This window comes from Pelobates fuscus, chromosome 2, assembly GCF_036172605.1.
Source record: "Pelobates fuscus isolate aPelFus1 chromosome 2, aPelFus1.pri, whole genome shotgun sequence".
NCBI classification, from domain to species: domain Eukaryota; kingdom Metazoa; phylum Chordata; class Amphibia; order Anura; family Pelobatidae; genus Pelobates; species Pelobates fuscus.
The window spans coordinates 29001921-29027883 of record NC_086318.1 but is presented as its reverse complement, the minus strand read 5'-3'; the positions used below and the strand labels follow the sequence as shown (position 1 = coordinate 29027883).

General features: G+C 45.6%; 1 protein-coding gene across 1 annotated transcript in view; it reads right to left on the bottom strand.

Moving 5' to 3' along the window:
- LOC134586498 (hatching enzyme 1.2-like) overlaps window positions 1-25963 on the bottom strand; it is a 505730-nt gene that overhangs the window by 250333 nt on the left and 229434 nt on the right. The window lies entirely within an intron of this gene.

Here is a 25963-nt window from a genome sequence, read left to right as displayed (position 1 = left end):
CTTCCTTCCTGAAGAAACCTGTGTCCATCTCTCTGTGCTTGGCTTCCGTCAGTTTCTCCGGTATCATTTGGTGCATTGGCCGGGAAGCTCATCGTTCAACGGTAGCTGAGAAGCAGAGGCGTGAGACGGTCTATCTTTGCCCACGTTCTCTACGGCTGCACCCCTGAACTTCTGCGTGGACCTCCCTTCGTCTCGGCGCCACTGGTCTGTTGTCCAGGAGATCATCGGCCTCTACGTAGTAAGTGCTGGGGTGTCCCCATCGATGAGTGTGAACTCAGGTTCAGGAACGAGGAGGTAAGCTGTTTTAGATGGCGGACCCACTAGGGGTATTGGATACCGATTGTGCGGTAGGCCCATAAGGGGTTATTTGGAATCTGCCCCCTCCAGTGGAGGGAAGGAGCAAAGGCGCACCGCTCAATTAAACGCCCTGTAGTCAGCCCGTTTAATTTTGGTTTGGAGTCAGGCGTGGTTCTGGTGTAAATAGCCCTAGCCAGACACTGGTGTCCTGTCTAGACTAGCGTTCAAGGGTGTATATTGTGTTCGCTAGGTCGGAGGGACCGGGAGACTAAGCGGCGCCTGTGTAAATTCGGTTCGCTAGATCTCAACCTATATTGGCTAAGTGGGAAGGCATGTAAATTTGTAACCCACTAGACTATTGATAGAGTAGATAGACTAAGAGGGTACTGTTGTAAATTCCGCCCTCTAGTTCGCTATATGTGGTGCGTGGGCAGTGTGGCTAACCAAAACGGATGTAGATAGTTTTAGGTAGTCCATCAAGGTACTGGCCAACAGATTAGTTGGGAATTGTAAATGTGCTAAGGAGTGTTGTAGTAGCGTGTATATCTTGCTAGATAGCGTGAGCTCTGCCGTCTAGCGAGAGTGTGAATAGTGTGTAACTGTATTATAGCGCACGGTACCATAACCATGTATAATTACTGATACTGTAAATAAGTACTAATAATTGTCATCTATGTTGCATGTTTTAACACCATAACCACTTCTAATTGTTCTGTGACTTTAAATTGTACTTTAACCTATGCTAACCATACTGTAACTACTGTTTGTAAAGACGATGTTACTGGGGGTATGTTATAGACGGGTAATTCAAATATAGGGAATTATAGCGTGGGTGACCGTATAGTTTCGCCAAAGGGCACAGTATTAGTTACTTAGTGACTGGTGTAACAGCTGTGTGTGTACGGGAATTCCCTGAGTGTTTTGTTGTGTGCGTTTCACTTAGTAACTGTACCACGTGGTGCTGTTGCCGAGAGAACGGGTGTGACCGTTGGTAGAGTGTTTGTATAGTATCTGTTGGAAACGACGCTCCATTGTTAAGTATGGGCACGTCAGATTCGATGATTTTGGATCCCTTAGGATGTATGATAAAGAATTTCAAAAAGGGATATACAGTATGTGATTTGGGGGTAAAGATGTCTCCAGCACGCTTGATTACATTGTGTAGTAGGGAATGGCCTACTTTAGTTGCCGCATGGCCACCACGTGGCAGTTTGGATCCTAATCTGGTACAGCGTGTACACGTGGCTGTTTCAGGTAGGCCTGAACTTTACGGCCAGTTTCCATATATTGATTGTTGGAGGCAAGCTCGCCAAAATGGATCCGAGTATGCCACGAGGAACAATGTCGCCTCATGGTGGCCAGGACTCGCTTGTCCACTAGGGCCGTAATTACGCCCATTTTGGACACGCCCCCTGAGTCTGAGATCCCTATGCCGCCCCCTTACTCCTCCTCCACCGGAAGAGGAAGAGGAGATGCTGCTGGAAACGCTCCTCCCCTTGCCCCGTTGTCCCCACCTACTCCCTCCTCTAGCTCAGAGTCCAGCCCCCTTGTTTCAAAACCTCCCCTTCCGACACCTGCTTCCGTTAACCCCACATACCCAGATTTGGCGCCATATCTAGCTTCCGGTCAGGCTCCCCCTAGCCCGGCCCGGAATATTTTACTCACCAATCTTCCCCTTAGTAAAGCTTCCCCATCCCCTTGCCTTACTACCCCTCGACTGGAACCCCTAACTGACGCATCTCAACGAAGCCCCATACTAACCCGACAACTGACCGGTACCCTCCAACCCTGACATTATCAAATGCCTCTTTGATTGACTCCTGGCCCGGCACACATTAACGATGACGGCCAGATACAATATGCTGATCCAGTCTTTGTCTATGTCCCTTTTACAACCACCGATCTCTTTAATTGGAAAACCCATAACTCCTCTTACACCGAAAAGCCTCAAGCCATGACGGATCTGTTTACTTCAATAGTCCAGACACATAATCCCACTTGGGCTGATTGCCAGCAATTATTAATGACATTGTTTAATAACGAGGAAAGGACTAGGATAAATCAAGCGGCAATTAAAGTGCTGGAAGAAGAGGCCCATACACAAAATCAGGCCAACCCAGCAGTATGGGCCGCAACCCATTATCCAAACACCGATCCAAATTGGAATGTCAATGGCGCAGACATGGTCCATTTAAAAGCTTACAGGGATGATATTATTGCTGGCATGAAAGCTGGAGGAAAGAAGGCGATTAACATGTCTAAGACGGCTGAGGTATTACAGAAATGTGATGAATCGCCCAGTGTCTTTTATGACCGATTATTGGAGGCATTCCGCTTGTATACCCCCTTTCATCCGGAGGCCCCTGAGAATTCCCGGATGGTTAACTCTGCCTTTGTCAGCCAAGCCTACGGAGATATAAAGCGCAAGCTACAAAAGTTAGAAAGGTTTGTAGGGATGTCCATAACCCAACTAATGGAGGTAGCGAATAAAGTGTACATGAACAGGGAAACAGAGACAAAGAAAGAGGAAGAGCGCAAGATGCGTAGAAAGGCAGATATGCTAGCGGTAGCGATCGCAGGCGTAGATAGAAGGGAAAAGGAAGTGTATAGGGGAATGGATAGAGGCGATAGTAAGTGGAATAGGGAACCCCTGAGTAGGAATCAGTGCGCATACTGTAGGGAAGAAGGGCATTGGAGAAGTGAGTGTCCACAAAGGGAACAGTCTATCCCGCGATAGAGAAGATAGGGACTTTGTAGGATTGGCTGACACGGTCATGGAGGACTATTGATACCGACCGGGCTCCATCCCCCTTGGCCGAGCGGAGCCTATGGTCGATGTATCAATAGGGGGAAAAAGGAGTGCGTTCATGATCGATACTGGTGCTGAACATTCGGTGGTGACTGACCTAGTTGCTTCTCCATCTGGAAGAACTATCACCGTAATAGGAGCAACTGGAAGGAGTGCTGCAAAACCGGTTCTTAAAAGTCGACTCTGTACATTGGGAGGCCACGTAGTGAAACAGCAATTCCTTTATATGCCTGAATGTCCAGTCCAATTGCTAGGACGTGATTTGTTGTCGAAACTACAAGCGCAGATAACGTTTCTACCAAATGGAACAACATCTTTAAAGTTCAATGTACCTTCAGGTATAATGACACTATCTGTACCAAAGGAAGAAGAGTGGCGACTTTATACAGCATTGACTAGCCAAAACCCTAAGAGTGATGAATCCTTGTTCAATATACCAGGAGTTTGGGCAGAGAACAACCCACCAGGACTTGCTCGCAATATCCCACCAATTCGAATCAAACTGAAACCTGGGGATCTATCCAGTGAGCTTAAGGCAATATCATATCCCACAAAAGGCCAAGAAGAATATACAATCGTATTTGGATAAGTTCATAATGTATGGAATTCTAAAATTCTGTACTTCCCCCTGGAACACCCCATTGCTGCCTGTTCAAAAGCCCGGTACAGATGAGTATCACCCTGTGCAGGACTTGAGAGCAGTCAATGATGCGGTCGTAAGTATACATCCAGTTGTGCCCAATCCATATAACCTGCTTGCTTTAATTCCGGGCGGGGCTACCTATTTCACTGTCTTAGATCTCAAAGATGCCTTCTTTTGCCTTCGAATTGCTGTGGAAAGCCAGAGTATCTTTGCATTCTAATGGGAAAATGCTGTAACGGGCTCGAAACGCCAGATGACTTGGACAAGACTGCCCCAAGGGTTCAAAAATTCACCTACCCTATTTGGATCAGCTTTAAGTCAAGACTTACTGGATTTCAAGTACATCCCAGGAGAGTGTGTACTATTGCAATATGTAGATGATTTGTTAATAGCAGCAGTTACAAGAGAAATATGTCAGCAAGCAACACATGATCTACTACACATTCTATGGAAGGCAAGATACAAAGTGTCCAGGAAGAAAGCTCAGTTGTGTCAGCCAACTGTCAAGTATCTGGGATTCCATATCTCTGAAGGTCAAAGAATAATGGGGCCAGAGAGAAAAGAAGCTGTATGCCAAATACCAATACCCAAGAATAGAAGACAAGTGCGGGAATTCTTGGGGGCAGCAGGCTTCTGTAGGATATGGATTCCCAGTTATGCGATATTGGCGAAACCTCTTTATGCAGCTATAAAAGGTACAGAACACGATCCCTTCATGTGGACCCCTGACCAGCAAAAGGCATTTGTAGATGTGAAGAAGGCTTTTAATGAGTGCCCCAGCATTAGGTCTACCTGATCATACACGTCCATTCTACTTATATGTACACGAGCAAAGAAGAATGGCTGTGGGAGTATTGACACAGTACTTGGGATCATGGCAAAGACCTGTTGCATATATGTCAAAACAACTGGATGCAGTGGCCAGTGGTCTTCCACCTTGTCTAAGAGCCGTAGCTGCCGCCGCCCTGCTGGTAGCTGAAGCCGATAAACTCACTCTGGGTCAATAACTCTATGTGCGAGTCCCGCACGCAGTACAGACGTTGCTAGACTATAAAGGCAATCATTGGTTTAGTAACAGCCGCATGGCTAAGTATCAAGTTATGTTGTGTGAAAACCCAAGAGTGCATTTAGAGACTGTTAACACCTTAAATCCAGCTACCCTTTTGCCACAACTTACTGAGAGTCAACATGATTGCCTGGAGGTGATGGATGAAGTATTCTCAAGTAGACCAGATCTTCGTGAGTTTCCCATCCAGAACCCTGATGTCCAGTACTATATGGACGGCAGTAGTTATGTGAAAGAAGGGATTCGCTATGCAGGATATGCAGTAACAACTATAGACAAGGTGATAGAAGCTCGGCCACTGTCAAAAGGAACATCGGCACAGAAGGCAGAACTAATTGCACTAACACGAGCGTTACAATTGGCTGAAGGTTTAAGAGTGAACATCTACACGGACTCCAAGTATGCGTTTTTAACCACTCATGCCCACGGAGCTTTGTATAAAGAAAGAGGACTATTGAATTCAGAGGGTAAAGAAATCAAGTATGCAGCTGAGATATTGCAACTACTGGAAGCCGTGTGGGAACCGAAAGAAGTTGGTATTATACATTGTCGGGCGCATCTGAAAGGAGATGGTGATGTAACCAAAGGAAATCGGATGGCAGATAATGCAGCTAAGCGTGCCGCTGAATCAGGAAGACAGGAATATGTGGAACATATAGCTGCTCTTATACCGACTCACTGTCTCAATGGACTCCAGTTTAGACAGCTCAAGAAAAAGAGTGGTTAAAGACTGAAGCTGGGAAGTACCTGGAGAACAAATGGTATCAGTTAGAAGATGGAAGAATAGTCATTCCAGCATCACTAGCTGTAGAAATTGTCCAGAACTATCACAACGGGACACATTCTGGAAGAGATAGTATGGACGAATCTCTCAGAAAACATTTCTACATACCAAGATTGTCCAACTTGACTCAAGCCATTGTACGAAGATGTGTAATATGTGCTAAGAATAATGCAAGGCAAGGACCAGTGAAACCACCGGGAGTCCAGTATATGGGGGGGACTCCCTATGTCCGATCTTCAAATAGACTATACAGTAATGCCTAAATCCGGTGGACATCCTATTAGTAGTTGTGTGTACCTATTCAGGCTGGGTAGAAGCATGTCCTACTCGTACAGAGAAAGCAGGAGAAGTTGTACAATTCCTGTTGCGAGAAATAATACCCCGATATGGACTACCATGCTCTATAGGATCGGATAATGGTCCAGCCTTTGTTCACCAGTGCCTACAACAACTGACTCATATGCTTGGTATTAAGTGGAAGCTTCATACAGCATATAGACCTCAGAGCTCTGGGAAAGTAGAAAGAATGAATAGAACTATTAAGAACCAGTTGGCAAAGATGTGTCAAGAGACTCAGCTTAAGTGGAATGTTATTTTGCCTATAGCTCTGTTACGTATTCGTAGTACACCTACCAGAAGGATGAGTCTCTCACCTTTTGAAATCATGTATGGGCGTCCACCTCCCGTACTTGGTAACTTAAGGGGGGATTTGAGTCAGTTGGGAGAAGGAATTACTTGGCAGCAGGTTGTAGAGTTGGGTAACACTATGGAGGAGGTACAGAAATGGGTACAAGATAGATTACCTGTGAATATTTATCCCCCTGTTCATAGCTATCATCCAGGAGATCAAGTGTGGATTAAAGAGTGGAACGGTATACCGTTAGGGCCTAAGTGGAGGGTTCCTTATGTTGTTCTTTTGTCTACCCCTACAGCAATAAAGGTGGCTGAAGTGACTCAGTGGATTCATCACTCCAGGGTTAAACCAGCAGCAGTAGATTCTTGGCAAGCTACACCAGATCCAGAGAATCCCTGCAAGATCCGGTTAAAGCGCACGACTCAGTCGGAGTGACGAGGAGATATTGGGATTACAAGTGTGTTTAAAGAGATCAGTAAGTGAGTGTTTTGACGGCCATAATAAAGCCTGACCACTCACCCACGTGACATAGCCAGGGTGTCTTGAAGGGACCTCTGTGAAGGGAAGAGAGGACCTGCAGAACTCCATTCCTTGCATCCCTTACCCCCTGGAAGCTGAGGTGCCATCGCACGGACGAAGACTGAGGATGAAGACGTCGAAAGAAGTGTTTTTGATAATGTGTATTTTTATGTTTTTAAATATTCAGGAAGGTAGAGGTACCGACACACCTAGCTGTGAGGTTTGCATTAAGACTACTATAACAGGTAATCATATTTCCCAGACCCTAATTTGGCATTCACAATATGAGTGTAAAGGATATGTGTCTAGGTGTAGATACTTAGGTATAGTGTATGCCATTTAGGAGTAGGAGAACCTAAGTTCTTCAATCCAGAGTATCAACCCCGTACAATTTGGTTGACCCTGCGGAATGGAGATCCACAGGGGACCCTAATAAATTAAACAGTATTAGAAATCATACATTCTTCGGGTGTTCTGCTATTTGATGCATGTAAAGCGATATCAAGTGGTAGAAAGCCGTGGAATGTATGTGGGGATCTTAAATGGGAGAGAACGTATGGGTCTAACGATAAGTATATTTGTCCCAGTAGTAAAAACAAGTACGTAAGTCCAAAATGCCCAGATAGGGATTATAATTATTGCCCATATTGGTCTTGTGTGGGGTGGGGAACTTGGGGACAGACAGTAGATAAGGATATGATTGTTACTAAGTTGCCTACCAAACTGTATTGTAAGTCTATGGAGTGTAACCCAGTCCATATACTTATTAATAATCCTGAGATAATAATCCTGGTTCTGAGACAATTGAACAAATAATATATTCACAAGCCGATTATCAAATGAGTGTTAGAGGTAAATCTGAGTGGCGATTAAAGACCTCCATCATAGGTTATGTTTGCATAGCAAGAAAAGGAATAATGTTTAACACATCTGTAGGAGAACTTGTAGAGTTAGCCGGAGAGAGAGGAAGTGTTAGCTTACTCAGGCATGGATGTACTATGTGTGTCATTGAAGTATGTTGAGTGTACCAAGGATGGATTCCCATTTATTAAGTGTGGATATGACTGGACCGTCGAAATAGGGATGTGATTAGGAGGCATAGGATGCAAGGTCATAGTTGGGATTATTGTTAGAATTACAAACTGGTTATAAGTTATCTCATGATTTAATATGTAAATGGAACTTTTGAAACTAATCAAGAAGTGTTTCCCAATCCCGATACCCGAGCTATTTACTTACAAGTGCGGGTTTTATAAATAAATATATAAATATGAGCTTACATTATGAATTATAATAATAATAATAATATTCCCGTTGTTGGGAATAATACACTTTGCCTGTATTGACCCAAGGCTCAAACTTCAGATAAAATGATGTTCAGTCTGTTTAAAAATGGTTAACATGTCAGCTGTTTGAAATATTTAACTTGTACGCTTAAAAGATGTATTCAACAGATAATTGAAAAAGCTGAAATCAACAGCTCGAACTCCTCTTAAAGGGAAAACCTACGGCACAGAGCAAATCGAGGTGAAGAAATGACAAAAGTCCCGCAGATGTGATTAGCACTGTAACGGACCGTTTCAGCATAAAAGGGGAAAAATCCGTTTAGGCGATAATCCCCTTTTCACAAAAAGGCACAGCTACTGTAAAAGCACCAAAACTCACGAATTCGGATATAAATGAATGCACCAAACTCCCGAACTGCATACAAGGGAATAAGGTAGCACTCCAGCTGGAACCTCACGAATAGCTGCTAGCAGACGAACAGGAAAAGCAGACATCAGCTTACACTCCTAGCAGTCAATCTCCAGCAGCATACAGTGAATCCCCCCAAGAACGAGACAAGGCTCCGTGTTGAGGGTCAAGCAGTGGTCTGAGGTGCTGGGCACCCAGCCTGGTTTTTATTACATGAGTACACATACAGGCCACACCCAGGGGGAGGCATAAAATAACCAATAACATAGATGTTACCTCCCACACATCCCCTCCCCTTAGTGTGACACTTAATCCCATTATGTGTACAGTTCAAAATATACTTTTACATAACTTTCATAACTTTACAACCATACATCGTATCCACATAACAATCACATATTCAGACTCAGCATACTTTAAACATAACCACTCTCAAAAATCATACAAATCCCTCCAGTAAATAAAAAGTTACACGGAAGTCCTTTTATGACCGACCGCAAGCACCTTTTCTTGCCCAAAACAGTTCCATGGATTTGGGCTGTGCGGTCGGTCACTTTCTAGCATAAAAACGGCTAAGTCCCGTTCGAAGTATGGCCGGTACTTCGACTTTAGTCGAAGTGTCGAAGTGAAGTCGATGGTACGGGTCGGCGGTATTCAAGTTAAAATGGCCGCCGCCACGTGGTCCTTTGTCCGATGCCGGTCACTTCGACGACTTCGACAACTTCGGAAACTCCGGCACTTCGGTAACTTCGGCACTTCGGCTGCATCCGAAGTGCCCTATAAAAAGTGTCAATTCTTCTCCCATAGTAATAAAAGGGACGAACACTGTTTGTAAAGGGCCCAATCTCCCAGGGCCATAGTCCAAAGGCAGCAGGCGGGCAACCAGGCTCCTCCAATACAATGTGGCGAGATTGGTTTCGTCACAAGCACGTCTGACTATACCTCCTTTCATGTCTCTGCCGCAGGCCTCCCATGGATATTTTCTGTAAGGTAGATCATGAAATGATCTAAGAGGGGAATTGTAGATACGAATATCCATTTTGCTATCTATCCTAGCTGTTCATATAAGGGTTAATTTGAACCAAGAATACATTTGGCATTTTATCTTCTATTCTCGGAAATAGGATTTATATAAAATCCTAGTTACAGGAAAAGTACTGATTTGGAAATAACTTGTTAATTGTCCAAGATATCGGTATTTGTAAATATCTGGTTTTAATCAAATATGTAATGCGTTATATAACGAAAGAATTTAACTAGAAACAGCGGTTTATAACTTGTGAAAAACATATTATGTAATGAATGCTCATGACCCCCACCGACATGAAAATGGGGTATTAATGCAACTGACATATAATTAAAATTTGAATTGGTTATTGAACAAGTCTCTGCTATTCATTTCCAATTTCCAGAGCTCTGAATGAGTTGGCAAATAGTCATCATCCACAAAGGGTCCGGGCTGATTTTATCCCCAACAAACCCTCTGCTTAATCTAACCTTACAGATATTAATGAGGCATTTTTGCAAATCAAGATCTGTATAAGGAACAAATTAAAGGGTTTTGGAAACAAACTAGCCTAAAACAATTCGTGGAAAAAAAAATAGTACCACATGGCTTAAGACTTAATATTTCTACACCAGACAAAGTGAATACTGAGGACAAACTAAATGGATGGAACAACAACCTACTAGATTGCTCTTTCAAATGAATGCAGTATCTCATCGCATTAGAACAAGACCAATTTGAAATCACGAACCAAAAATTAAAAGAACAAATTACGTTGGTTAAAATTTCTGGCAAAATACTGATTTCCAACTGATGGAATCCAAATTAAAAGAAAATCTTGAGAGTTTCACCAAAAATATCAGAGAGAAAAAACACTTTAATTTTCAACAAGACCATCAAGGTTTTCGTGAAGGAAATATTTTTAAAATAAAGGGAAGCCCTAAAAAACGCTACAACAGCAGAAACTCCTCTATATCAGATAATACTCATTGGTCTGGTTCAGAATCTTCAGGCAATAGACCCAGAGGTAGATCCTTAACCAAGAATACACACAGTTCAAATCCTAGACACAAAGACATCCTGAGAAACCCAGAAAAAAGTAGCTTTTCTGAATATACCCGGATACAGAGGAGACAGACAGAAGAAATAGCACAATCAAACAATTCTGAAAATAAAGTAACCTTTCTAACTTCCATCTCACTGTTTCACATCTAACACTATTAAACAAAGGACTCTCCTTTGCCCCTACTCCTGGTGCAGACAAATTTAACTGGCTAAAGGACACTAATCTCTCTGGGCGCAAACTGGCACTTAACACCCTACATAAAAAGAAGACGACCAAATGGCCAAAGAGATAGGAATAGACCCTGAAGACCTACTTCCATTATTGGAAGATCAAGAAAAAGATCCTCCTCTTACAGACCTGAAACCACAAAGCTGGTATATCCCAAACTTTAAAGAGATTATCAACATCGACTTATTTGTACAACTAACTACAGATAAAATTGAACAACTAAATATTGCACAAACACCAAAAATTACCAACCTATCTTCCATTGAAAAGCAAGCCCTACAAGAACTAAGATTGGCAAATAATCCTATAATCAAATCCTCTGATAAAGGGGGCAATATCGAAGAAAAGAAAGATATATTGATATGTGCATGATCCATCTTTGTGATATCTCTAATTACAAAAAAACTCCATGGGGTTCCCACCGCCCAATACCTACTGGAATTAAAACAAATGATAAATAAAGCTAAAGACGACAAAATCATTACCCAAGAGGAGGCTAAATTTCTGCTATCCAACAATAGACCAACAGTAGCTACATTTTATTGCTTTCCTAAAATTCACAAGGATGTGATAAACCCACCGGGCAGACCCATAGTCTCAGCTCAGGGAGCAACTCATTGACTGAACAAGCAAGCAAATTCATGGAAAAAGTATTACACCCTCTGGTTATTGAACTACCTTCATATCTAAAGGATACCAAACAAACCTTACTATTCTTAGAGAACTTGACAGTACTGTGGCGGAACAGACCTTGCCACGTGTTCTTGGAGGGGGTAGCTTGCCCACCTCCTACCTTCTGACTATGGCCCCGGGATATATGGCATTTGAAAACAGTATTTGTGCCCTGTGACAAAAACTGGAGATTATGCACAAATATGACTATTGTCCATATTTTTTATGATTCCTTTAGTTTGTTGCACTGTTCCCCATGTGTTTCATCTGTTGGTTTGGCTGGATAGACTATCAGACAAACTGTGGGTTGCTGGGTGGCCACCATTTCATGTATCAGAGGCACATGGTGAGAACAATGGATGAAGCACATGGTGAGAACAATGGATGGCGGCCATTTTAACTCAAAGACACTGTTTTGACTTTTCTACACGGTGCCATCTTGACGGTATTTGGTGCACAAAGACATCGTTCAGTAGTTTTAAACTACAGAACAGGGGAAACATTTAACAGTAATTATTTCTCATATAACCTGTATATGTTCTGTGGAATCTGCATTAAACCGTATCTTCCAAACTACTGAACGGATGTGGGTGAATTTTGGATATGTGGTTCACCCAGATCCGACGGTTCCGAGGTTATTGCATGTTTTGGGGTCCCTGTGATATATGTTCTATAATACTGTATTTTCCTGACTGTGAGTTAGTCTATTGTGTCAAGATAATTGTATCACAGGCAGAGGGGAGGATTTCTGAGGATTTCTGATGTAATGAATGGGAGTGTTAGCTGTGTTGCAATGTGTTGATTGGTTGTTCTTCAAAACCCTGTGTTCAGTACTATGTTTGTAGAATGTGAATAAAAGAGGCTGTATGTGCCAGTACAGTCCGTTCTTCTTCACCCTCAATCTAGAGTCCTGTCTCTTATTGGGGGAATTGCTATATCACTACAAGGGATTGCTATGTTCTGCATGCTCCCTTGGATAAATCACTTCTAAGCTCTTTTAAGTGCTTGTTCCTGTCGTGCTCTCGGAAGGAGTCTACGGTGGTTATGGTGTCGGCTGGAGTGCTTGGAGCCCTCAGGAAGTGCTAGGAGCATCCTTCATTGGAGGTACCCAGTCAGGGTGCCAGGTGATTTGTTACAAGTATCACCATATACCCTTATTGCCAGCCTTGACGTGGTCTCGGTATATAACAACATACCACATGATGTCAGCTTAAAAGCCACATTTTTTCTGGAAAAATCAAAAAAATTTAAAACATCACGAAAAAATTCTTATTGAATTGTTGGAGTTTATACTTACTCACAACTTTTTTGTGTTTAATGGCGAGTACTACCTTCAAACTAGGGGCACAGCCATGGGAGCAGCATGTGACCCTAGCTATGCAAACTTATATCTAGGATGGTGGGAAACCACTTTACTGATTGAAACAACAACTACAAGGTACAACCAATATATCTTCAGTTGGCATCGGTATATGGATGATATCCTGGTATTCTGAACAGGCCCAATCTCTACATTTGAAGAAATGGTATCCAAACTAAATTAAAACATTGGTTTAAAACTCACTCACATTATCAGTGAGGATCATTTGGAATTCCTTGACCTTACCATTAGACTGACACCAAGAGGCGAGATAAAAACAGAACTATACAGAAAGTCCACTTCTTGTAACAACCTCCTAAACTGGCAGAGCCATCACCCTTACAAACTGAAGGTGGGTATTCCTTTTGGGCAGTACTTGAGAGCCAAAAGAAACTGTTCAAATGAGGCAATTTTTCTACAGGAAGCCAGGACCTTAAAAAGTGTTTTAAACAACAAGGCTATCCTAACAGGATTTTGAAACAGGCTTTTCAAATGGTCTCAAAAATGGATAGGGCAACATGCCTCAGAAACCAAAAACCTCAAACTAAAAAACATTTTAAGATGCATCGGAACTTCCGATGAGTTCTGGAACCTGGTTCGTAAAATCTTCTCGGACAACTGGCCCATCTTAACTCATGATAAAGACATAGCAACCAGTATCCAACAGTTCCCTAGTATCACTCCCAGACGACCACAAAATTTACGTGATCTTCTAGTGCACAGTCACTTGGAATAGACACAATCACCAAAACATGGCTCAAATCGACAAAGGGTCTATTCAGATGTGGAAGATGTAAAGCCTGCCAATTTATTACACCATCAAAAGTTGTAGAGTGCAGTAATACAAAAAAATCTATACCATAAAAGATTTTGTAAACTGAAGCACAACAAAAGTTGTTTATGTAATAACATGCAGTTGCAAGCTCCAGTACATGGGGAAGACTTACCAGGAATTCCAGAGAAGAACCCTACAGCATGTAAATTCTGTTAAAAACCAGAACATCTCTACACCGGTCGCCAACCATGTCAGAAATTTTCATAATGTGGATCCGTCTAATCTCACTTTTCAAATTAAAAAAAAAGTCCAGTTAAATACCAGGAAAGGGGACTTCAATTTAATTTTACTCAAAAAAGAATCCAGATGGATTCACCAATTTAAGACTCTGTCTCCCCAGGGCCTGAATGAGGAGTTAAATTTTACCCCTTTTATTCACAACTAATTTCCTTCACAACGGATGAGTTAAAAAAAAATATCCTATATTTCACTAAAAAATAATTAAAACTCTCTGGAACACCTAGCCAATCCCTACATTGGGCAATAACTATTTCTCCCATATTTAATACCAATATACTTTATAATTTACTATTGATAAGTAATGGATACTATTTTTCTAAATATGGTAATTCCCATTTAAATGAATTGAAATACAACAATCTTCACATTAGGAATATCCGCTGTATGTACATACAGAGTTCCAACAACATATATTTTTATAAGCACTATGTATATGGATTGGTCTAAGAAAATTTGCTCTGAAGTTCCTGTGGATAACATTTACCCATTAGCTAATGCTTTATTTAATCTGGCAGAAACATTCATTAAATAAGCAATATAGGGAGATTTTATATCCTATGTAAATATGTAAAGAATTGAATAGAGATAATTAATTATAACTCTATAATAATAACAAATAGTAACTGCCAAGTATACCTTGAATCTTGGCTAATGACGTTAAAATAGAGATCGAGTTAGAAAGGGTTAACCATCTTTCGTTTATATTATCAATATATTTTCACTCTATTATTGTGACATAACATATGTATGAGATTTAAATGGTAATTTTCTATAGATATTCATTTACTCCAATGTAATCTTTTTCCTGCCACACATTATGCAAGTAATCTAAGGGTTAAACAGCTTGCAAATAAGAGAACGCCCTCCTCTCTCATGATTGGCAGGCTGGACAAAGTGCTTAGCCAACCTGTTAAGACCTGCAGTAGTTATGGTACTGCAGTCTTCTATTCCTTTCCCAACAGCTGAGCATAAGTGAATATAGCTGCAGCAGGGAGTAGAGGAATAGTGTAGATGAATGCAGCTTCCAAGACGATTCTCCTCAGCAAATAGAATATTCCCCAAACATGAGCCTAGACTTCATGAAGGGTGTAACAGGAATAATGTTTATTGAAAACACACTGGATTTTATGAGAAATCCTCCGGCAAGAGGACCTCCCACAACAAACAAAGACATTAGCCAATCATCATACAGTCTTACAGTAATACACGCCTTCCCTCTGCCTGGGAGATATTGAGATAAGTTAAGGAATAAATCAATTATCTCCAGGCAGAGGGCACATAATTTCCCCAAAAGTTGGAACACCCCTTTCCCCACAAGGTATCCCCATAAATTACATATCCCCTGATAGTCCCGATCTGGGAACAAACATATCCAAATTTCACCCAGATCGGTTCAGGGGTTCTTAAAAAGCATTAAAGTCATGTGTTACAGACCACACACGAGGCTCCTGCCCAAAAACAGTTCTACGAATTCAGCGTGTGCGGTCGGTCAATTGAGAAAAAGGTGAAAAATGAACAAAGTACCGAATGGATCCTCCTGGCTCATAGGAGTGATTGCTCCCCTTGTCTGTACGGACAAAACTACCGAATGGCGGTCTTCTGGCTGTTCGGTAATTAAGAGAAGCCGGCGTTCGGTAGTTTCAGCAGTAGTTTGTGAGGTCGAGTGTCCAATTTTAGTTCCAGACACTCGACGACCAAGTCCGCTGACTCCCCTTGTGCGAACAAGATGGTCGCCGTTTTCTATTCCACGTGACATTCAGCTATACGAACAGCGGCTGCCCAGGGAGCACTTAATAGTTTGTTCTTTGAACTTAATGAGCCAGGAGGGTGGTCGGTGTTTGGTAGTTTCAAACTACCGAACCAATATTCAATATCCATGCAGTGAATGGGGAAAACAAACGAATAAAGAAGAAAATGTTAAGTAAAAGTCAATTTTCTTCACACAACCATTGATGAGTTGCTTGTTTAAAAATCATACACTTATCTGTCTTCAGTCCCCCCTTTGATGAGCGATCTTGGCGAAACGTGAGCGCCAGGGGCTCAGGACATTTAGCCGGCAACTGCCAAGATCTTCACAGACAGAATACTTACCGGTCGTCTAGACGTCCTGCATATTTAGGGATTAAGCAATCCTAATGATTCATTTTTACTTATAATAAGTTGACAATGGTGGGCTTGAGGCAGAATAGACAGGTATTTTATTAAGGGGTGCCCTCGAAGGCACATGAGATAAGAATTTCACCTTAGAGTTTCCTCTAAGCACTATAGACCAGTTAACAGATAGGAATTGCTTACCGATCTATTTTCCGGTTTGCTTCATCTATACGTGAGACACTATAATAGGAGCTTAGAAATCTAGCAGGTTTGTTCCTGAGAATATAATCTGTCTTTCTTACACTTATACTTTCTATCTGCCTGAGCTATTATATGCAGGTGTTCAGTAGTGATGTACCGAACGGTTCGCTGGCGAATAGTTCCTGGCGAACATAGCGTGTTCGCGTTTGCCACGGCGGGCAAACATATGCACGGTTCGTTCCGCCCCCTATTCATCATCATTGAGTAAATTTTGACCCTGTGCTTCACAGTCAGCAGACACATTCCAGCTAATCAGCAGCACACACTCCCTAGCAGACCCTCCCACCTCCTGGACAGCATCCATTTTATATTCATTCTGAAGCTGCATTCTTAGTGAGAGGAGGGAAAGTGTAGCTGCTGTTGATTTGATAGGGAAATGGATAGCTAGGTTAGTGTATTCAGTGTCCACTACAGTGCTGAAGGACTCATCTGATCCCTGCTGTAAGGACAGCACCCCAAAAAGCCCTTTTTAGGGCTACAACATCAGTCTGCTTTTTTTTTTTTTCTGTGTCACAATAGCTTGCATTTAAAAATAAAATAAAAATGTTTCACTGTAATAGAATGAATAGCAGTTAGTTGTCTGCACGCGTCTGTGTGTCAGGCCTACAGCATGTACTCTGTCAACCTTTGCCAGTTCACAGTGCTACTCATATCTGGTGTCACAATAGCTTGCATTTAAAAACCCAAAAACTTTTTTCACTGTTATAGATTGAATAGCAGATAGTTGTCTCCAAGCGGGTGTGTCAGGCCTACAGCGTGTACTCTGCCAACCTTTGCCAGTTCACAGTGCCACTCATATTTGGTGTCACAATAGCTTGCATTTTAAAACCAAAAAACTTTTTCACTGTTATAGATTGAATAGCAGTTAGTTGTCTCCAAGCGGGTGTGTCAGGCCTACAGCGTGTACTCTGCCAACCTTTGCCAGTTCACAGTGCCACTCATATCTGGTGTCACAATAGCTTGCATTTAAAACCAAAAAACGTTTTTCACTGTTATAGATTGAATAGCAGTTATTTGTTTTCAAGCTGGTGTCAGTCCTACAGCGTCTACTCTGCCAACCTCTGCCAGTGCACAGTGCCACTCATATCTGGTGTCAATGTAGCTTGCATGCATAGTACCACTAATCCCCCCAAAAATTACAGGCAGAGGCAGGCCACCCCGCAGGGGCCGTCGTGGCCGTGGTGCTGTGATCCCCTTTTGCCCTAGAAAAATGGGCAAAAGGCCACGTACCCTGAACTTGAAAAGTTCTGAGGACATAGTTGACTGGCTAACACAGGACACCCAATCTTCTACCGCTTCCGCTCGGAACCTTGACGCAACATCCTCCTCCAGCTTAACTTCGGGCACCTCTCAAGATACCACTCACCCGCCTGCCGCCACCACCAACACTAGCACCACAGCCGCTTCACTTGGTATGTCAGAGGAGTTATTTACACATCCGTTTGAAGAAATGAGTGATGCGCAACCATTATTGACAGAGGATGTAGATAACAGGGATATGTCTCAGTCAGGCAGCATTACACACATGGACGTACGGTGTGAATATGATGTTATACCTGCTGCTGCTTCCTTTGCTGAGTTGTCAGATACAAGTGAAGCGGTTGATGATGACGATGCGTCCATGGATGTCACGTGGGTGCCCGCTCGGCAAGAAGAAGAACAAGGCGAAAGTTCAGATGGGGAGACAGAGAGGAGGAGGAGACGAGTTGGAAGCAGGGGGAGGTCGTCGCAAGGAGCTAGTGGCACAGTCAGACAGCATGCATCGGCACCCGGGGTCAGCCCGACAGCACGCCAATCAACGCATGCTGTGTCCACCACCAGAATGCCGTCATTGCAGAGCTCAGCAGTGTGGAATTTTGTTTGTGTGTCTGCCTCTGACAACAGCGATGCCATTTGCAACCTGTGCCAAAAGAAACCCACCTAGGTAAAACTGCTTTGCGTAGGCACATGATCTCACATCACAAACACCTATGGGACCAACACATGAGTACAAGCAGCACACAAACTCAAAGCCGCCATCCTCCTCCTGGTCCAGCATCTTCAGCCACGTCAATCACTGCTGTCCTCCTTGCCCCCTCTCAACCATCCGCCACTCCGTCTCTCGCCTTGAGCAGCTCCTGCTCATCTGCCCACAGTCATGTGTCTGTCAAGGACATGTTTGAGAGTAAGAAGCCAATGTCAGAAAGTCACCCCCTTGCCCGGCATCTGACAGCTGGCTTGCAGATATCCAGTGGCGAAACAACATGCCAGTGAGGCGCTTGATTTGCGACAGCCCGGCACGTTGGAATTCAACACTCCTAATGTTTGACCGCCTACTCCAACAAGAAAAAGCTGTTAATGAATATTTGTATGACCGGGGTGCTAGGACATCCTCTAGGGAGCTGGGAATTTTTTTTGCCACGTTACTGGATGCTCATGCGCAATGCCTGTAGGCTCATGCGTCCTTTTGAGGAGGTGACAAACCTAGTCAGTCGCACCGAAGGCACCATCATCGACATCATACCATTTGTTTTCTTCCTGGAGCATGCCCTGCAAAGAGTGCTGGATCAGGCCATAGATGAGTGTGAAGAGGAAGAGGTTTTGGTCACCATCACCACCAGAAACAGCATTATCAGCATCGCATGCTGGACCTGCGGCAACGCTGGAAGAGGATTGTGAGGAAGAGGAGTCAGAGGAGGAATGTGGCTTTGAGGAGAAGGAAGACCAACCACAACAGGCATCCCAGGGTGCTCGTTGTCACCTATCTGATACCCGTGGTGTTGTACGTGGCTGGGGGAAGAACATACCTCCATTGAGATCACTGAGTAGGAGGAACGGGAAATGAGTAGCTCGGCATCCAACCTTGTGCAAATGGGGTCTTTCATGCTGTCGTGCCTGTTGAGGGACCCTCGTATAAAAAGGCTGAAAGAGAATGACCTGTACTGGGTGTCCACGCTACTAGACCCCCGGTATAAGCAGAAAGTGGCTGAAATGTTACCAAATTACAGTCGGAAAGGATGCAGCATTTGCAAAATAAATTAAAAAGTATGCTTTACACAGCATATAAAGGTGATGTCACAGCACAACGGGAATCTAACAGGGGAAGAGGTGAAAGTAATCCTCCTCCTCCCACGACCACGCCGGCATGGACATGATGCTTTACAGACGTGTTGTTGATGGAGGACATGCAGAGCTTTTTAAGTCCTTCGCAACGCCACAGCCCTTCGGGATCCACCCTCAGAGAACAACTCGACCGACAGGTAGCAGACTACCTCGCCTTATCTGCAGATATCGACACTCTGAGGAGCGATGAACCCCTTCACTACTGGATGGGCAGGCTTGACCTGTGGCCTGAGCTATCCCAATTTGCGATACAACTTCTGGCCTGCCCCGCTTCAAGTGTCCTGTCAGAAAGGACCTTCAGTGCAGCAGGAGGTATTGTCACTGAGAAGAGAAGTCGCCTAGGTCAAAAAAGTCTAGATTACCTCACCTTTATTAAGATGAATGAGGGATGGATCCCGAATGGACTGACAGTGGGCGATACATTCGACTAAAAAAAGCCTGATGAGATGAGCTGCCTTGGGCTAAAAATGGTCCACACGCTGCTGTATTTTAGCTCTGAATGCCGGTTGACTTGCGTGACTTGTCCGCCACCAACTAGGGTTCAAGCCGCAATGTTTTAGGGCACTTTCTGCCTGGGAAACAAACATCAATTTTTATGGCCGCTGCTACAGCAGCTGCTGCAACAATACCTAATTTTTCAGGCATGTGTACATGCCTAATTTTTCAGGCCTCTGGTGCTGCACTGTGGCTTCAAAAACCAAACCAAAAAAAAGGCACATAACAGGGATTAAACTGATAGGAATAGTACTACTTAACACACCACTCCTATCTGGTGGCATATTAGATTGCACACTCAGTGCCCCAAATTTGAAGTAGGAGGACCGACCAAGCATCTTTTTCCATCTCCCGCTTCCTAAAATCTAAGCCATATACACGTCCCCTGATAGAGCGCCAGCTCGTTATTCTCTTGGGCGCCAGCTCGTTATTATCTTTTTCACTTCACTAGGGACACTTTACTGCACTATGGGCACTTAGACCCACTCTTTGTCTTGCACAGTATTATTCCTAGCCAGCATCTGTGATAGGAAATCAGGCAGTCATCTAAACGTTTCGGTTGAGCTTTAGCTTATTACACCCTTGAAGGTGGTTAAGGAGATTAGGGCTAGTTTAGAGGATTCTTCTTAGACCTCTCTGAGTCTTTATAGCCCTTCTACCTATCCAGCATTTCTGGAAAATACCTAAGAGAAAGAGTGTCTGTGATACATTTAACTTTATATGACCTTATTGACACTTTTTATGACAGCATCACTCCGGTCTCCATACTCTCTTCCTATACCCATCTATTTAGAGGGAATTTCCTTGCCCCTGGCAATATTATATAATAGTTAATAGTATTACCATTATTACACAATTTTATAACATGACAGGAGGCTTCATATTTGCTTAAGTCTCTCTTTACTAGAACTCCACAGCAGCAAAAAAACATAGAGAGTTAAAAAACCAATCAGAAAATAGTAAGGAGACCATATAACTCCCTTCCCAACATTCCATTTCCTCTTTCTTTGCTGCTCCGCATCAGTAACAGGTCAGAGTACCACTGCCTCCTGCTTTTATTAGTTGGTGGCTTTGGGTTTATATGCTTTAATATATATTTGTTTTTTATGCATTTTACTTATACTGTCTTGTTGTGTTCTGGGGACTTTCTATTTATATCCTGTATTCTACCCTCTGGGGATCTCACTTCCCCGTTTTTCACTGTCCCCTTTTTTGCCTTTCGGCTTTCCCACTTTGTTTCCCTGCTCGGGGGTTTCTGGAGGCTGGCCCGTTCTGCCTCCTCCGATCCCCCCGAACACCGGGACCGTGGAGTACGTCTCCAGCGGTCCGTGAGCGTTTTTCTCGGCTACGGTCGCGGGGCGCTCGTTTCTGAGCGCTCTGCCGCCGACCGGATCTTCTCCACGTGGCCGCACCTCGCGGCCACCCCGATCCGCGGACCGCGTGTGTCCGCCGGGCGGAGAAGGGAGCTCTTGCTCTCGCCCCATCCCCCGCCCGTTTAACTTCTTGGCGCCGGACTCCCTGCTGCTCTGCCGGCGCGGGGGCTCCCACTCACATAGACCGCGGCCGCAGGCCTGTGTGGGGTCTGGGAACCCCCCCTCTGCCCCTCCTTGGTTATTTTTCGTTTCATGTGTATTTATGCAGGTGACCTTTTTCCATTGCCCTGCACATGGAGCATTGGGATGCAGTTAGCACTTTACTGTATATGCATGAATTCCTTTCCTGTGTGCCTTAAAGGTGTATGCTCCAATTTCATCTACACTGGTATAATGGGGTCCTTTTACCCGTCTTGGCCCTAAGAATATTTCATCCTGCATTACACTATGAGAGCACATTACCAGATTGTATCTAGTACATATGTGACTGTACATACATTATTGGCCTGCTGACCCTCTGCCCATACTACTGGCCTCCGTGTCAATACACATACTACTGGCCTGCTGTGTCTGTGCCTATACTACTGGCCTGCTGTGTCTGTGCCCATATACTGGCCTGCTGTGTCTGTGCCCATAATACTGGCCTGCTGTGTCTGTGCCCATAACATTGGCCTGCTTTGTCTGTGCCCATAAGATTGGCCTGCTTTGTCTGTGCCCATAAGATTGGCCTGCTTTGTCTGTGCCCATAAGATTGGCCTGCTTTGTCTGTGCCCATAAGATTGGCCTGCCTTGTCTGTGCCGTAAGATTGCCTGCTGGGTCTGTGCCTTTTCCGGCCTGCCCTGGCTATAATTTACGCTCGGACCGCCCTGCCAGTACCCTATTAAGGAGCCGGCTCTGGCCGTGCCTAACCCCCATCGGCCGCTGGCCTATACTATTCAGTGGGGAGTTTATGCGGGGGTCCTCTGGGGCCATACTGTTGACACACATACATTGCTCTCATATTAACCGGGTCTCACCTGTCATTTTTACTCCAGGGTCACGCTACTGCTCAGATATGGATGCTTCGACCCAAGAGAACTTGCAGGCTATGATCAATGCGGCTGTTGCCGCTTCAGTGGAAAAAGCGCTCTCACGCGCTATGCCCCAGCCATCCCAAGAGAGGGAGGTATCGGAGGCTCAGCGCATGCTGATTGAGTCCGACCCCGACTCTCCAGACAGGAGCCAGGCACGCGCACCTAAGCGCTATTGGAAGGGTGCAGGCCCTGAGCATACTGCCCGGAAGGGCAAGGCTCCTGCTAAGCGACCTAAGCGGGCGTCCGCTTCCTCTCCAGCACGCCTGAGATACTTCCCCGAAGAGGAGGAAGATTTCACCCTTCCCGTGCCTCTATCCGTCCTGGATGAATGGCGGGCGGACCAGTCCCCCTCGGAGGACGAGGGAGGGTGGGGTGGGGAAGATTCGGATGAAGATGCATACCATCAGGATGCCGATGAGACCACCTCGGAGAACCTTCGCGCCCCTCTGGGGGAGGACGTGTTCCTGGACACCACAGGCGTACCCCTCTTTGATCCGCGCAACATCCGGCATCCCCGGTCTCCCGAGTGGTCTTTGCCTGAACACCTGGCCCAGTTTGTTCACTATTGGGTCCGCAGACCCCTCGACTGGGCAGTTCAAAAGAGGCTGAGGGCGGAATGCCCCAGACCCACCTTGCCTGACAAGGTCGCTGTGACACGCGAATTTGATCCGATGGTCTCCACCTACTTGACCCGGACTGGTCGAGATCCCAAGAAAGGGGTCGAGCGCAACCTCCGCCTCGCACAGGATAAGGTGCTGGACGTACTGGGACCACTGTCACGGATCCTAGCCATGGCGGACGAAGCTGTCACACAGGGCTCACCCCTGGACGCTGCTGACATCAGGGATTGGGCATTGCGCTCCGTTTGCCTGCTGGGCAACTCCAACTCGGCCCTGTGCACGGAACGGAGAAGAGCAGTCCTCATGCGCATGGACGGCAAGTTGTCGGAACTGGGTTCCAAGGAGTTGGGCCCGTTGGCTAAGGGCCTGTTATTTGGGGAACCCTTCATCAAGGAGCTCCAGAGGCATGTTAACCTCTACACCACCCTGAATAAGGCGCAGGCTTCGATAAAAAGGGTGTTTCGTTCTCACTCTGCACGTGTTTTTGGCAGGGCTGGTAGGCAGCGGGGTCGTGCCTCCAGCCGCTTCTGGCCTTCGGGCCAACGAGGATCCCGTTCTCCATCCTTCTTCCCCAGCTACCGCTCGGGGTCCTTCGCTTCCTGGAGGTCGGACCGCGGCAGAGGTAACCGTGCCCGTGGTCGAGGCAGACTGCCACCAGGTGAGACACATGACACCACACGTTTATCAAAGGTATTTGCATGCCGGCCGATTACGTTTTTGTCTCGACAGGTGGAAAGACATCTCTTCCGACGCATGGATCCTCCAAACGGTCCGGGGTTACGTCATAGACTTCCATTCCCCTCCTGTTCAGGAGTCCCGCCCCCGGACTCCGGTATCGTCGAAGGAATCAAAGGCCCTGGTGGACGCCGAGATACGAACCCTCTTCGACAAAGGGGCAGTTCAGTGGGCTCCGGACGACGGCGGTTTCTTCAGCTCGATTTTTCTAGTCAAGAAAAAGACTGGAGAATTCCGACCGGTTATAAACCTGAGGAGTCTGAATGCCTTCGTTTCTTACCACCACTTCAAGATGGAAGGCATCCATCTCCTACGGGACCTCTTACATCAAGGGGATTGGTTCACTCGCCTGGATCTGAAGGACGCATACCTGTCTGTTCCGGTGGCGCCAGATTATCGTCGTTTTCTACGATTCGTTTGGGAAGGAAGGCCATGCCAATTCACCTGCCTCCCCTTCGGCCTCAGCTCGGCTCCGTGGTGTTTCACCAAGCTACTGAAACCGGTGACCGCATGCTTGCGTTCCAGAGGCATTCGATGCCTGATATACCTGGACGATTTGCTTCTCTTCTGCGAGGACGCCTCCAGGCTGAAATCTCAGACGGCCTTCGCGGTCTCCTTGTTCGAATCCCTGGAATTTGTGGTCAACCAGGAGAAGTCGGCCCTGAAGCCGACGCAGGTGGTTCAGTTTCTGGGTTTCGAGATCGATGCGGTTCAGTGCATCCTACGACTTCCCCAGACGAAGATCACAGCCATTCGGAAAGAGATTAGAAGAATTCTACGCCAGGTCACGATTCCTCTCAGGGTTTTGGCGCGGATAGTGGGTCTCCTGTCCGCGTCTATCCAAGCCATCTACCCTGGCCCCCTTCACTACAGGGCCATGCAGCGCCTGAAAGCACGCTTCCTGCGCCGGACGCCCTCTTACGACCAGCGAATTACCCTAACTCAGGAAGTCAAGACCGAGCTCCGATGGTGGCTGTTACACATGTCGGCCTGGAATGGCAAGGCGATTTTCGGGCCGACCCCAGACTTTGTCCTAGAGTCGGACGCAAGCTTGTGGGGCTGGGGTGCGACTTGCATGACTGCCTCCACAGGAGGCCCCTGGTCGAACACGGAGGCAGGATACCACATCAACTGCCTGGAGATGATTGCGGGGTCGTTCGCTATATGCAGCCTTGCGGGCCACCTGTCGGATTGCTGCATCCTCCTGAGGATGGACAATATCTCGGCGGTGCAGTATATCAACCGCCTGGGGGGGCCCGTTCTCAAGCACTGACGGAAGTCACGAAGGAGATATACAACTTTTGCCTTCAACGCAATATCACTCTCCAGGCGGAGTATCTTCCAGGAGTATCGAACCTGACGGCAGACTGGTTCTCCAGACACTGGAGAGATGCCAGCGACTGGCGACTACATCGGCAAGTCTTCCTCGAGGTGGCACGACGGAGGGGCCCTTTCACGGTGGACCTGTTCGCATCCAGAACAAACTTCCAGGTCCCGAATTACTTCAGCTGGCTCCCGGACCCGACGTGCACGGCGGTGGACGCTTTCCTTCAAGACTGGCTGTCACAGGGAGCCTATGCTTTTCCGCCGTTCACTATGATACCCAGGGTCCTACTCCAGTTACGACGTCAACAAGTGTCGTTAGTATTGCTGGCACCTCTGTGGCAGGGCCAAGCCTGGTTTCCGGAACTACTCGAGCTGTCTTGTCAGGATCCGCTCCTTCTCCCGTCCCTACCGACGCTCCTGTCGGACACTCGAGGCAACCATCACCCCCTCGTTCTGGAGGGCCATCTCCGTTTGGTGGCTTGGACTCTTTCCGGGGCTCCTGGAGGGTCGATGAACTATAGGAATCGGCTAGACACCTCCTATGGGACTCGTGGGCCCCAGGCACGAGGAAATGTTATCTATCCACCTGGAACGTTTGGTGTCGTTGGTGCGTTGAACGGAGTGTCGATCCCTTTACAGCACCTGTCTCCAGCGTTCTGAATTTCCTTTCACACCTGTTTGTCCAAGGTAAATCATATCGCTCAGTGAACGTGGCCAGGTCGGCCATTTCGGCGGCTCATGTCCCTCTTCTAGGGACGCCGATTGGACAGGATCCCTTGGTTTGTAGACTGTTGAGAGGGATCAGACTGTCGCGTCCCCCGGCTCCTAAATATACATCGCTCTGGGACGTACACCGGGTCTTGGATTTCATTCAGTCTTGGCAGGAAGATCAGGATCTATCTCTACGACAACTGTCGGCCAAATTTGCGCTTCTGTTATGTTTGGTGTCATTTCGTCGGGTCTCCGACGTTAGGGCCTTCGATGTTAACGCCTTCTCCTTTTCTCCTGACGGGGTGACTTTTTCGGTTA